The following is a 16,055-nucleotide window of genomic DNA, read 5'->3' on the forward strand; positions in this document are numbered from 1 at the left end:
ACTGTGACTAACAATGAAGCACAGTGGCTGTCCATGCACATGGATATAGGAAACGGTTTAGCAAAATCTCAAGTCCTATCCAAAATTCCAGAGTATTTATCTGCCATTCAGAATTCCAGTTCTCAGATCTTCTTACTAGATCTCAGAACTAGAATATGATAGCCACACTATTCTCTGTCATCATCAGAAAAGGCTCATCACTTGGACCATTCAGCTATGGCATCAGGTAAGATTTCAGTGTGTCCTTATATCGATGCATTTTAGTATTTGACTCCTTGGGATACTTACGAAAAGCTTGAAAATCAGAGAAAAGGGAACATTAACATATCAATTTATTTTGACAAGTACATAGCATCCAAATACTGAAAGAAGGAGCTAATTATAAAAAATGATGGAGGCAATACAAAGAAAAAAGAATTACAGGAAGAGAATTTATATATTATTTCTCAAGTCAGTTCATAGAGGACAAGAACAATGTCCAAATAGCTTTAAAAGGTTACCTTAGATTCACAAACTATTTTTACTTTACTCATTTTACATCCTTGCCTAGGATAGCTTTTCCCATTCCCCATATTAATTTATAATTTGGCAGGTGATGTTAGGCAACCTCAGGTCCTACTGTTTATATAAAAAACAATTTCCTCCAGATTTTGTTTGAATTCCTTTTTTTAATGCTAAGGACCACACAAAGACTTTTGCAAATATATTTATTTTCCCCTCATTTGGTATGCAGTCAAATTTAACTTTTCAAACTGTTTTTCCCCAATAAGCTCAATCTTCTACTTCAGGACTTCTAAATAAATGCTGCCTATTGTTGATTTGTGGCTGGAAAGCATTTTGTCCAAATGCCAAGGCTTTTTCAGGTTTGGGGTCCTGTTCTGGCAATTGGTCTGAAGGAGACTGACATGCTATTAATACAAATAAATAGGACATTATGAATAAGAATTAAAAAAAGTGATTCCCATTACCCATTCCTTGGCCTCTTTCCTCCAAAAGTTATCATAGTAGGACAAATATAAGTACAAGTAAACCTGGTTGGCATCATCATTTTTGCAAACAAAATAAAATGAAATCATGGACAAATGTGAGTATTTTTAAAGGCTGAAGGATCTATTTCACTTGGCTGCCTGAACAATCCAGAAAGCATCTATCAAGAAAGAAGTCTATAAACTTTTAATTCTGCTGTAAAATATTCTCATCTTTTTATCAATTCATAAATTAATGAGGGTAGACAAAAATCCCTTGACAAATTAGCATATTTTAAAAGAGTAAGCAACTCACATAGCCATACATCTCTGATAGAGAGTCAGAAAGAGGTTCTTGTAATACTTAACAGTGTTACATTGTATTCTTACTTATCCAGAGAATCGGAATTCATAGAAACAATTTGTTTCATTTTCTGAAGGAAAAATGTTTAAACCCTTCATGATTATGCATGTATGCATGTATGCATGTAGGATGTGTATGAATGAACACACTCATATATCCAATTTAAATTCTAGCTGGCTGAGATAGGTTTGAATTCCACAAAACTTTATATAAGATTATGCACTATTCAATTCCCATCCACGTACCTTTGCTTGACCCTTTTTTCATGCATTTTGGTAATTTTCAGTTTGAATGTAATAATCCATTTGGAAACCATCTTCTGTTTGGGGAACAGCTGCTCATTTTGGTTTTTTTGTTTGTTTGTTTGTTTTTAGTTAGGAATCTTCATTAATTCTAGAATTTTTCCATCTACTGCAAAAGCTAAAGTCTATCCTTCTTTTCTATGGCCTGCTTTGATCAGGTCACATATGCTCATACTTGGTTTATCATATCTTCATATAAATTACATTGCACAATTATTTAGAAGCTAAAGAAGTACAAATCAATATAGCTATTCTAGTGACATTGTAATGACAAATGCTGAGTAGTGGAGTTTTATCTGGGAATTCTGATCATGAGCCTTTCTTCCAAATAATATGTATGAGAATGATAATTTGAAACAGAGGAATGATGTTTGCCTTCTAAAAATCCTTACAAAGTAGTCAGACGTGTGCAGAATCTGACGAAACTGTCAAAATGACAAAACTGTTACACTGTCTTAATGCAAGTGTCATACTGTACACATACAGAAGCGATAGAGACTGCATTCCTATGATTTGATGCTAATTTTGTCATTTGCTTTTCCTTATTCTCCCCATGGACACCTCTGGTAATTATTTTGTCTCTAAACATCAATACTGTAGCAAAAAAAACTAGTACTACCCTAGTTGAAACTCTAAATCAATGCACTGGTAGGAAAAGATTCCATCAACAATCAACCTAAAGGAGAAAATATCAAAGAGAAATCAAATCTATGTTTTCTGTATCTTCTTTATGCTGCCTTTCAATACAGCACCCTCAAGGATTTCGTTTCCCACATTTAATGCACAGTCCACTTCCGGGTTTTTTTTTTGGGGGGGGGAAGAATATGAATTTTCATACAATGTTGGGGACAAATTGGTATAAGGAGAGGGAAATCAGCTTCTGTGAGAAATTCTTTTGTTCAGTAGGGCAGTATGAGACTTCAGTTCATTTCTGGGACAGTCTGAGTTACATTGTGCTTAAATGACACCGTCTATATTGTGATTACATGGCTTCTTAAAATTTTTTGCAGTGACGTCTTCTGCTTATCCAATAGTAATTTAAATATTTACTTGCCTGTCTCTGCTCTTAAATAAAGTGAGGTAAACATACTTGACTAATTTGTTTCAGATGTGTGTTTCTTATACCAAAAGGAAAGAGAGAGTGGGAGGGATAAAAAAAGGGAGAAAAAGGGGGAGGAAGGAGATGGGGAATTGAATGGTAAATGCAGGGAAGCAACCCATAGAAGAACATGTATGCTAGACTGACACCAGCTGACCTTGACTGATTTTAAAACTAGAACAATAAACCTGAAGCTGGAGGGAGACGCAGTGTAAAATTTCTCTTTTAAATATAAAATACCAACCTATAATACATCAGGAAATTGGGAGAGTCTATTCACACCAGCTTTATGGATGGCTGTGCCTGAACTGTAGGAAAAGGTAATGTAGACATAATGAGATAGATAATTAATTACTCATATAGTTCCAGATGACTCAACATAAGCTGCTGGTGAAGATGCAGGAGACGAATAGTTCCAAAACTCTGCAGTGTCTTGCTTCTGTTTATTAAAGGAAGCCAACCCAAACAGCAAGGAATCCTTTCATCTTAAAATAAGTGTAGTCAGCAGAACTGAGTCATTAATAACTCATTTTTTCAAAGATTTCCTCATCTGGTGTGAGTCTACACTATTTCATGAGGTATAGAAAATGTAAATAGTGAGGAAAAAATAGAAACAAAGCTGTGTATAATAAAAAATAAAGCTGGTTGATCATAGAGTTGAAAGAAGTATGGTTACTGCAGTCTTCCCCACTGCTGATTTAACTATATAATTGTGATTGCATCTTGACTCTTGTGAACAGAGCTAAACTCCTGTGCATATTATTTATTTTATTGTATACATATTGCTACCCATCTATCAATATGACTATGGGCAGGAAAAATAATTTTAAAGAACTATCTATTCCAAACAAATGCAAAGCCAGCAACCAATATAAGCAACCAACTGCCTTCAGTACAGCTTCCTCAGAGACTCAGGGGGCTGATATTCTGACCCCCTTCCTCAGGAATACAACTTGTTTTCAAGGCTTTGAGAAAAGGCAAAAGGGTTGGTGCCAATCTGACCTCTGGGGTAGCCAGTGTGATAAAACGACACTTTTCTTAGGTTTTCTAGATGGCACATGGTAATCAATGGTGCAGTGTAGTTACATCTCCTGCCAGCTCTGATAGAATATATATGATGAGAGAGAGAGAGACAGACAGACAGGCAGACAGACATACAGACACATAAGTATGAGTAAGGCTTGCTGAAGTAAATATGAGTAGCATTGACTGAAGTGAAATCGTTGCATAAATAAATAAGCACATTTTTCCCACTAAAATTCCCAACGTCTTCCTGGATTTCATCAGCCCAGAGCATGAGTATGAAGCCAGGAGGTGTTGGTGACAACTAGACCAAAACAGTATCTAGCATATTTCATACAATTTGAATGTCCTGCAGAGTAAAACTGGAGGTGGGACAGACTTGTGTAATCTCTTTTCATCCTTTAGCCTCAGGTGTGACTGAGGCTTGGGAAACATTCATATACTTTCCAAAAATAGCTTGAAATGATGCCACCAAAAGTGTTAATTTGAGACGCAGCGAAGCTACATAGGACTTTCCTCACATAATTCAAATCTATAGTTTGAATTACAGTTTATTACAGTACCAAAGAAATACTACTAATAAAAAAACACACAAACCACAATTGTACTTGATATCGTCAAAATTTAAACCATACATTGCCTTTGTTTTTAAAATAAAGGGCCCCACAACTGAGGGTTTGTTTACTTATTTTTTTCTGGTAAATACAGTGAATTGGTCCCTTTATCAAATTCAAACATAAAGTAGGCTTCAGAGCTGTATATACTAAATGCCCAAATTGTAAGGTCACAACCACTACCTTTTCACAGAGCATTTCATTTGCTCGCAAGATCCAGTCTGGGTCAGTCAACAGGACCAGAGGTTTAGTTTCTTTTGCTTGTTTGTTGTATATATAACTAGCTGAGGACCCAGTATTGCCTGGGTATTTATAGGGAGGAAATGTCCTGACCAAATGTAATTTCTAATGTTGGATTTTCCCCCTTACCAGAGGGAGCCCCCTTGTGGAGTACTGTGAAGCCGTTACCATGGCAACACCACTTCGCTGTACAGAAGAAGCCACCTTAAGGCACAACAGGCTATATCTTAACAGAACACATACCCCAAAGGGTGTTAGGGGTGACTTACCCCCACAATATTTCTTTTTCAAGAGAGTAAGTCATCCGTGTACCAAGTTTGGTAGAAATTGCTTGAGGCGTTCAAGAGTTATGCTGGAACATACACACCAGTGATGGGTTGCAGGTGGTATGCCCCGGTACGAGTGTACTGGAGCCTGCCCAGAGCACCGGATTCCATTCCAGTACAGTGTTCCGGAGGGCCCGCCCGCCTGCCCGAGCTCCTTACCGGTTTTTTAAGTCTTCTGCGCTTCTGGGCACGTGCATAGTGCATACAGCACCTGCTGAGCAGCTGGAGCATCGCAAAGGCTCCGCTGAGCAGCTGGAGCATTGCGAAGGCTCGCGAAGGCACTAAGATGCATGCCCGTGCACTGCATGTGCCTATGTGGATGTCGCCGGGCCCATTACAACTGTACTGGTTGGAACGTTATCTGGAAGCCACCACTGATACACACACACACACATACGAACACAGTGCCATTTAGATAGATGGATGGATGGATGGATGGATGGATGGATGGATGCAAGTTATCCAGTCTAAACTTCTTTAGCTTCTCTTGGTTTTTTAGCTGTATGAATAAACAACTGTTAATTAACCCTAGACTGCACATTTTAAGATATTAAGGCAAAATTAACCCCTTACTTTATCACATGCTGTTATTATCACAGCGATTAATGCTATAAGAGGAATTCTGCTGTGACAATCCAATCTTCTGTTTCCTATAATGGCCAGAAAGATGCTAAAGGAAGCTTGGAAGCAGCATCTGAATGAAATAGGAGATGTTCTGTCCACAAATATCAACAATACAGAGCCTTTGTTTTTAGATAACCAGTTGTGTCTAATCCTCAATGAAGATCCATAATCTTCTTTGTATCTCTCAAGTGAGACAAAACTCACCAATTAAAATGTTTTGTTTTGTTTTTAACACGTCTCACAGAAGCAAAATAGTTCAGAAGGAATTGGAGGTACTTAACTATGTACTATAGTTAGTACAAAGCCAAAGTACCAAGAGATCTATACCATGGTTTTTCTGCAACTTTAAGACTGGCTTATGTCCCAGGACATTTGAATAACTTGATCAAGTTAAAAGACAAAAAAGAATAAAAATGTAATAAACTGCAATAGAAAACATGTTTCTGTTTTATGCCATGAGGGATTACAATATTATTTTATGTACTTTGCCAACTGGAAAGAAGACACAGGCAAAAAAAAAAAAAAACCAGAGGGGAAAGGATTGGGAAAATATCTGTTTTTATATCTCAAAATATGAAGAGATATTTTTTTTTGGGGGGGGGGATATTGATTTGAAATGAAGCAAGGCAGCTTTCATGTATTGAACTCATTGAATACCAGAAAACCTCAGCCTTGGCATATGGATTCAAACTGTGGAGTCTTGTTTTAAAAAAGAAAAGACAAGAGGGAACACTTATCTGTGGCTGTAAATCTAGAAAGCAACTTAAAGACAGCATATTTTTACACTTATTTTATATGACAGAATCTTGTTTGAAAGCAATTTTCTCTCCCATGACTTTATGCTAACATCCCTGCAAATCTTAGAGATGCTTCTAATAAATATAGTAGAACTGATCAATTAGAGGAATGGAATTATTGGATTTTTTTTAAAAAAAATTGCAGCATTTCTTGCAATTGTAACAGGATGAGAAGTCTCATCTTTTATACTTTTTCAAAAAGACATGCACTCAAAAGCTAACTTGAGTATTTCCTCTGCTTATAGATGGATGATTATTTCTCAAGCCATTTAATGGAAAGTAAAGTCACTAGCACAGAGATACAGAATACAGTACATGCTACTTGCAAAAAGTCTTAGATTCAATTCCTAGCATTTCCAGGGCTGCATATAACCTGAGACACTGGATTTTGCAGATAACACTTAGTAATAGCACTTACACTTTTATACCACCCCATAGTGCTTTACAGCACTCTCTACGTGATTTACAGAGTCAGCATATTGCCCCCAAAAATCTGGATCCTCATTTTACTGACCTCGAAGGAGGGAAGGCTGAGTCAACCTTGAGCCCATCAGTATTGAACTCCTGACAGTGGACAGAGTTAGCCTGCAATACTGCAGTCTACTAACCACTGAATCACTATGGTTCATCTAGATCATCTACATCATCAAGATAGTCCTACAAATCTATTACTACACATCCCTGATAAATGGCTACCCACCAATGTTTGAACACTTGCAGAAGAAGAGAGTAGACACTTCTTAAATCAATCTACTTCATTCCTGAACAGCTCATAGATCAGTGCTGGTTTCTTTGTTAACTCATATGAATAAACCAATGTAATCTGCACTTGATAATGAGAAAGATAGAGTCAATATGGATGAATTTTGCATCATTATAGAGTCATCCCAATTCCCAATTCTCACAGGAAGAGAAACTGCTGAACTAAATTAATTTACCACAGTTATTTTAAGGCTCCACCCGTTAAATTTCATTGTAATTAAGATATATTCTTTATAATGTTTTCCTCTTTATCAAACTGGTATGAATACATACATAGGTAACACAGAATAATCTTAATCAGAGATATACATATAGAGCAGATTTGGGTCCTATGTCTCCAGAAAACTTTTCTGGGTCCTCTCCCTAAATCAGTTATTTACAAAAACAAAGAATCCAAATAATTAATTTTCACAGGATATTCCTTTCCATTATCTCTCAACATATATTTAAAATAATTATACTAAAAAATAAATATTTTCCTGTACATTTATTGTTATCTTCTAATTCCACTAATTGTGTGTCATAGCTAATATTGGTTGATTTTCCCCTTCATGATTTGAACTCTACCTAAGGACTTAGAAACTATAAAAGTATCATCTTATTATCTAAGAACTGCTCAATATTGCTGTTATTTGTAGTTGGGTTATGATAAGGTGGTTGTTTTTTTTTTCCAAATTGAGACAATGTATATTTTAGATCTTTGTGCCACTGCATCTATTTGTCCAAAACCAATTGGTCTTACAAGTGAATGATTCCCCCCACCAAATATTTGTGATTTTTACAGTATTTGCACATCTTAATATTTTATATTTTTTAAAGTCCTTTGTCTTCAACATTACTTTATCTTATGGTTATCAATACACTAAACATGGCTGTTTCTAATGCCGGTTGCATTAGCTGTGTTGTATCTGTTCCAAGTGTCAAGCAGTCTGGATTTTAAACTCCTATAAAATATTTGTTCTCACTTTCAATGATCACTTTCTGTGATGTCATGTTCCCAGTAATCCTTATTGATTGTGAATCCATATTTTTGACATAAATGCCAATATATCTTTACAACTCTATCATGCCATTATCTTGCTTAGATAAACTTAGATAATAAGATGCTACTTTTATAGTTTCCAAGTCCTTAGGTAGATTTATTACACAATCAACTGTTTCATTTTATCTCAACACAATCCAAATTTGCTACACAAAGTAGTATTTTCTATATTTGCCTTGATGACATTTGATGTAATGCTGGTTCTTGAGCAGCCAAAAGATTTTCTTTGTTTTATATGTACCATTTATATGTACCATTTTAAGGAAGTGCCATGTTCTCACCTAATGTGGTTTTCTTAGAGTATCATTCAAAAAATGTCCATGGAATGCTTGATTTTCCAATTTTCAAGCTGTTGCTTTTTATTGTCATATTTAGATCACATTTCTGCAAATATCACTTCTTGTAGAGATTTTGTCAATAAAGTTTATTTACTCCTCTTGACTGTTGTTGTAATTGTTGTTATTGTTGCTTTACAATGGAATTTAAAAAGAAGGTCTCAGCCAGTAGTGGAATTCAGCCAGTTCACACCTATTCAGGAGAACCGGTTGTTAACTTTTTCAGAGTTTCAGAGACCCAGTTGTTGAAAGAAATCTCCTTTTGTTTTTTTTTCCACTTTACAGGTCTAATCCTGTAAGGAAGGCAGGAAGGAAACATTCTGGTGTTGTTTCTTGCCTAATCTTTATTGCCCTGCTTACAGAAACTGCCTCTTTGGTTAACCCTTATTACATTGTAACAGCTAAAGTGAAACACCAATCGACCTGAGTGACATTGAGTTGGCCATGCCCACACAGTCACAAAACCACTGAGTGACATCTACCCAGCTGGTCATTAGGGCAGAGAACCAGTTGTTAAATTGTTGAATCCCGCCACTAGTGTGAGCCATGGACTCTAGATAATGTCAATCAAAGCATAGTCAATGTTGCTAGGTTTCAGTAATCTTTGGGGATAGAGGGAATACAATAATTTTCAATGATCTAAGGCACCTATTGAGGCTTGACTTTTGGAGACCAAACCCCCACTGTAGGGAGGAGGAGCTGACCAGGTGGTTCCGCCCCAGGCGACTTATGGACCCTTTGGGGTTCCAGACGGAACTTGGGGTTATTCCTGATACTCTCGCCCGCAGTCCGGCGGAGACTCTGGTTGCTGCCTGGAACCTGGCAGCGACGAAGTCTCTCAACCGGATTGCACCTCTACGGCCGCTCTGAGGCAGTGGATCCCGGAGGCTCCTTGGTTTACTGAGGAACTCCGGGAGAGGAAGCACCAAAGGAGACGCCTAGAGCACTTATGGAGGTCCAGTAAATCCGAACCGAACCGAGCACGTTTAACAACCTGCACCAGAGAGTACATTCGAGCAATTAGGACGGCTAAGAGAACACATATTGCCTCTCTGGTTGCATCTGCTGAGTCGCGCCCAGCCGCCCTGTTTAAGATAACCCGTTCCCTCCTAAATAGGAGGGATACGGGCGATCCGCTGCAGGGCAGGGCTGAGGATTACGTCCAATTCCTCGCAGACAAGGTTGCTCGGTTCCGGGCGGACCTGGACTCCAATTCTGCAGAACCAGCCGAGGCACTAAGGGATGATCTGGTAAGCCATCGCTGGGTTGGGTTTCAAGCTGTTACCCCTGAGGATGTGGACAAGGCGATGAGAGCTGTAGGAGCCTCCACATGTGTGCTGGACCTGTGCCCCTCCTGGCTGGTTGTAAACAGCAGAGAGGTGACACGAGGCTGGATCCAGGCGGTTGTTACCGCCTCTCTACAGGAGGGGGTCTTTCCCCCCGCTCTAAAGGCGGCGGTGGTGAGACCCCTCCTGAAGAAACCATCCTTGGATCCAGCTGTTTTAAATAACTATTGTCCGGTCTCCAACCTCCCCTTTGTGGGGAAGGTTGTTGAGAAGGTGGTGGCCTTTCAGCTCCAGCGTTCCTTGGAGGAAGCCAGTTATCTCGATCCATTCCAGTCAGGCTTCAGACCTGGCTGCAGCACAGAAACCGCTTTGGTCGCGTTGACCGATGATCTCTGGAGAGCCAGGGATGGAGGCCACGCCTCCATCCTGGTGCTCCTTGACCTCTCAGCGGCTTTTGATACCATTGACCATGGTATCCTTCTGCGACGACTGCGGGAGGTGGGGGTGGGAGGCGCTGTTTTACAGTGGTTCTCCTCTTACCTCTCGGACAGGTCGCATTCAGTGTTAGTTGGGGGACAGAGATCGACCCCTAGGCCCCTAACGTATGGGGTGCCACAGGGTTACGTCCTGTCCCCCCTTCTTTTCAACATCTACATGAAACCGCTGGGTGAGATCATTCGACGGCACGGGATAAAATACCACCAGTATGCAGACGATACTCAGTTGTATCTGTCCGCCCCGTTCCAACTCAACGAAGTGATGGATGTGATGAGCCAGGGTCTTGAGGCTGTTAAAGACTGGATGGGGGTCAACAAGCTTGTGCTCAATCCAGGAAAGACTGAGTGGCTGCTGTGTTTCCCTCCCGCGAATTGGCCAAGTGTTCCATCTCTCAGGCTGGGGGGTCAAACTGTATGCCCCTCAGACAGGGTTCGCAACTTGGGAGTCCTCCTGGACCCACAGCTGACCTTCGAACATCATTTGTCAGCTGTGACCAGGGGGGCATTTGCCCAGGTTCGCCTGGTGCACCAGTTGCATCCCTACCTGAACCGGGAGGCCCTCACAACAGTCACTCGTGCCCTTGTGACCTCTAGGCTGGAATACTGAAATGTGCTCTACATGGGGCTGCCCTTGAAGAGCATTCGGCAACTTCAGCTAGTCCAGAATGCAGCCGCGCGAGCGATCGTGGGTGCACCTCGCTTCACCCACGTAACACCTATCCTCCGCGAGCTGCACTGGTTGCCTGTTGATCTCCGGGTGCGCTTCAAGGTGCTACTCATCACCTACTAAGCCCTTCATGGTAGTGGACCTGGGTACTTGAGAGACCGCCTACTGCCAATTACCTCCACTAGACCGATACGATCGCATCGATTAGGCCTCCTCCGAATTCCATCATCCAGCCAGTGCAGACTGGCAACTACCTGGAGGAGAGCCTTCTCGGTGGCTGCTCCGACCCTCTGGAACGAACTCCCGGTGGAGATTCGGACCCTCACCACCCTTCAGTTCTTCCACGCCGCTTTAAAGATCTGGCTGTCCCGGCTGGCCTGGGGTTAAGATTCTAACCCCACCCGAATTGTGTGACTGTTGTGTTTTCTTTTTTAATATGTTGTATTGTTTCATGTTGGAAAATTGTTTGTCCTTCCCCCGCCCCTTTTTTGAACTGTGAGCCGCCCTGAGTCCCCCCAGGGAAAAGGGCGGCATACAAATAAAGGGAAATGAAATGAAATGAAACCTAATGTGGTTTTCTTAGAGTATCATTCAAAAAATGTCCATGGAATGCTTGATTTTCCCATTTTCAAGCTGTTGCTTTTTATTGTAATATTTAGATCACATTTCTGCAAATATCACTTCTTGTAGAGATTTTGTCAATAAAGTTTATTTACTCCTCTTGACTGTTGTTGTAATTGTTGTTATTGTTGCTTTACAATGGAATTTAAAAAGAAGGTCTCAGCCAGTAGTGGAATTCAGCCAGTTCACACCTATTCAGGAGAACCGGTTGTTAACTTTTTCAGAGTTTCAGAGACCCAGTTGTTGAAAGAAATCTCCTTTTGTTTTTTTTCCACTTTACAGGTCTAATCCTGTAAGGAAGGCAGGAAGGAAACATTCTGGTGTTGTTTCTTGCCTAATCTTTATTGCCCTGTTTACAGAAACTGCCTCTTTGGTTAACCCTTATTACATTGTAACAGCTAAAGTGAAGCGCCAATCGACCTGAGTGACATTGAGTTGGCCATGCCCACACAGTCACAAAACCACTGAGTGACATCTACCCAGCTGGTCATTAGGGCAGAGAACCAGTTGTTAAATTGTTGAATCCCGCCACTAGTGTGAGCCATGGACTCTAGATAATGTCAATCAAAGCATAGTCAATGTTGCTAGGTTTCAGTAATCTTTGGGGATAGAGGGAATACAATAATTTTCAATGATCTTCCAAAACTATAGTTATTAGAAGGCAGAGACAACAACTACAAACCAGAAGGAAGCCCTGCAAAGAGTTGCTGCATCAGGGTGATGAGAGATGTGTATCCAGAGCCTCCAAGACATTGTAATCCTTTCTCTGCTTTGCCTGTTCCTAATTATTATTATTTGGGACTGCCTGGAGGGAGAGAGAATGGGTTTTGAGAGAAATGCACACTTTGAAGAGCTGCAGGTTTTGCAGGCCAAAGCAAAACATTTGCAACAACAACCACAGCAACAACAAAAAAGGATTGCAGCACCTTATCAATTTGTTTCAGAGTTATCATTTCCTGGAACTTGTCCTGTTTCTGCAGCTGTGTGAAGCACATTCACTTGGATTATCCCAAGTGCAAGCATATCTTATCCTCATTTTGTTTCCATAAGATGCAGGGAGTTGTACCAAGAGTTTAGCAACCTGGCAGTGATCTCTGCACCAGGTGCTGCTTTTTTTCTCTCACCACCTGCTCAGAAATGAAGGACAAAACCCTCAAAATGTATACATTTCAAAAATCTTGAAATAGCTTGGAAGCTGCTGCTTTTATATGTTTGCTATTGTGACCAATGTGAGTTCTTGGGAAGCATTAATGTGCCACAAGAAACCTTTCAGATTATTCCTATTTTCCCTTTCTGAATTGCTGATAGTTCAACAGTACAATAAAAGCAATTCTCAGCATGTAATAACCTTGAAAGTTCTCTATGTGCACATTTTTTAAAAAAATAATTGATCTTTTCCACCTCCAAGCAGGATACGTTTCTAAGGAGTTATTTTCACTTTTAGAAAGATGACAATTGTCTTTTGCATGTTCAGGAATAACTTCATATTTAAGATGAAAGCCCAGGAGAGCAAGTAATGACCCTTTGTGACCCACATGGGGCCCCTTTTCCCCACAGCCTTCAATGAACCGTCTTTGTGTAGCAGGAAAAAAATAATTCTTCTGTGACCATTGAATTTCTCCCCAGTCATTCTTGTGCAGCCAATACCTCTATTTTTGTGTTCCTAATAGTTATCTTAGCTGTACCAAGAGCAAAGTTAAACAGCATAACTCTACTAATAACAAACAGGCATAACAATCACTGGAACAGTGATTTTGGCTGTATTGAGAAGGTTCTAGAGAGAATTATGCTTCAATGACCTGCAGTTCATCCTGGTTATTTCTGTTTTGATGGAAGTCAAGTAAAGAGAATATTAAAAAGTCCATGTTTTAAAGGTTTGTTTTTTTTAAATGCTCTTGGATGGATAGCAGACCAGGGGTGAAATGCTACCGATTCAGACCGGTTCATCCGAACCAGTAGTAAAAAAATGCTTTTAAAAGGTTTTTAAAAGTTCCAACAATCACGTGGTACGGCTGATTGTCACACAGCTGATCATCGGAACTTTTAAAAAACTTTTTAAGCATTTTTTTTACTATCTGTTCGCCCAAACCAGTGATAAAAAATGCTTTAAAAAAGTTTTTAAAAAAGTTCCAAAAATCAGCCGTGTGACAATCAGCTGTACCGTGCTATTTGTATTTGCTAGAAATCAGGAAACCCTGCTTTCTAGCTAATCTAAATCAGGTGGCACAGCTGTTTCCCCTCTTGCTCATCATCCAAGTATGGGAAGCCTTTGAAAGGCAGGAACATTTTGTTTTGTCACTATAATCCTTATTTTCAAAAATATTATAGTACACCAAGAGAGAGGCTTAAGTCTTACCTTCACCATAAACGTTCTGGGGGAGGGAGGAATCTGTATAGCTGGAATTGAGTTTGGGTACCCCCAGGTAAGAAATAGGGAAGGGAATTTTTGCTTTCAGTGAAATACATAAAAACTAACTGAAACACATGCTATAAAATAATGAAAATAATCTGCCTAGAACAAATGTAATATGTAATTGCATGAAACAGTATAATTCAGCAGAACATTTTAAAGCATATTCTTCTTAGCATATTTAAATAGGATGCAACATGGACATCGAGGCCTTCAGTGACCCCAGAACCATTAGAGGTAATGGGGTGTAAGTTTTAGTCTATAAATAACAGAAAACAAATTCCTGGTCAAAGCTGAAGCTGGAACATTTCCATTACTGCATCGATATCAATAGAGGAAACATAACTAATACCACTTCTCATTTGCATAATAGATGAGAGAGCAGCAGCAGCTCCAGATGGTGGATATGCACCTGGAGCCAAAAGGTTTTTCACTGAAATGTTGATGAGCACATGCATATATAAAGAGCATTTCAGTACAAAAAGATGGTGTGATAACTACTTTCAACAGGTCACAATTCAGAACTTCAGCAGATTCATACACAGAAAGACTTTGGTTCAGACTCTATGTACAACTTTAGGTAGAAAGTCTAAGAAATGTCTTTAATAGCTGATTATAGTGGACTGAACTAGATAGACCAGTGGTTTGTTCAATGAAATACAACAAACAGAATACAGAAGTAGAGATGAGGACTGGTTACCTTCAGTTTTATAAATAGTATGAAAGCTCAAATATACACTATTATCGTATGAATTAGGAATGACATATGCTTATTTACACAGACAAATTTGCCAAGTTCATTATTATTTGTGAACTACACATTGAATTGGACATGTCAATTTTGGCTTTTTATCTCCCCATTATTTGTTATGTTGTGCTACCCTCATTATTTCTTTCTTTTTTAAAACTAAAATCTATCTTGTTAGCAACAGCAGGGTAAATATAAGGTCAATACTAGCTGACTAGCTGAGTTAAAGCAGTCATATACCTCATCCGATGGATGAAGAATTGAGACTGACAGATTATCCAAATCCAGAAAGTGAGATCTGAATAGGAAATCCTTATATTTTATCTGGTATTCACCAGATTTGTTATGTTCTTTGCCCATTTCAATTATTTTTATCTGCCTTCTTGCTCAAAAATAACCCTCAAAAGAGAGTTCACTTAATCTGCCAAAAACACACAGGTAAAAACTCTTATCATTTATCTGTCTCCCTACTTCTCTCTCTGGTTCTCCCCCTCTCTCTCCCCAACCATCTGTCTAAAATATAGAATGCACAAACAGAAGATCAATGAGCTAATTATTGTCATCTGTTTGTTTACTGGAACAATATGGTCATAACTTGAATTTGGAAGATCACCAGCAGTAGATTGTAACACTATAGCAATAGTTTTCTCCATCTCTTTCTTATTTGGAAACCAATCTTCCCAGAAGATTATCTACAAGATATCCAGCATATATCTCACAATGTTTTAACCTATTACATTTCAATTACTTTTTCAACTATATATTGCCATCAGTTATTATTATATTATTTTTTGTCACACAATCAGCCCACTGTTTAAATTGGGTTATACATTTTTCTCTCCCTATTGAGTCATTTTCAAGGACTCAAGATAAATAGATGTTGCTTGATGATCTTAAAGATATTTTTGCATGATGTAAGCTGTTCCATGTGTGTGGCCAATGCTAAGTCCCCAGTAGGGCTATTTGATTTGATACACTGCTGTTTGTCATGGTGGTGAAACTAAAGAGGCAATATGACTGCATCTTATCATTGTCACCCATTTAGCATAGCCCAAGGAGCAAGTGTAGCTTAAAGAGTGAATTGAATTGAATTGAATTTATTGCACTTATATGCCGCCCTTTTCCCCGGAGGGGACTCAGGGCGGCTCACAATCCAAGTCAGGGAAGGGGATACAGATAAGGGATAAAAAGACAAACAAAACAATACACAATTTAAAAGCACACAACAACCATACCATTCGAGGGGGGGCAAAAGCTCTTTAGCCCCAGGCCTGTTGGAACAGCCAGGTTTTAAGGGCTTTGCGGAAGGCCTGGAGGGTGGTGAGGGTTCGAA

This window comes from Thamnophis elegans, chromosome 1 (genome assembly GCF_009769535.1).
Source record: "Thamnophis elegans isolate rThaEle1 chromosome 1, rThaEle1.pri, whole genome shotgun sequence".
In the NCBI taxonomy this organism is placed as follows: domain Eukaryota; kingdom Metazoa; phylum Chordata; class Lepidosauria; order Squamata; family Colubridae; genus Thamnophis; species Thamnophis elegans.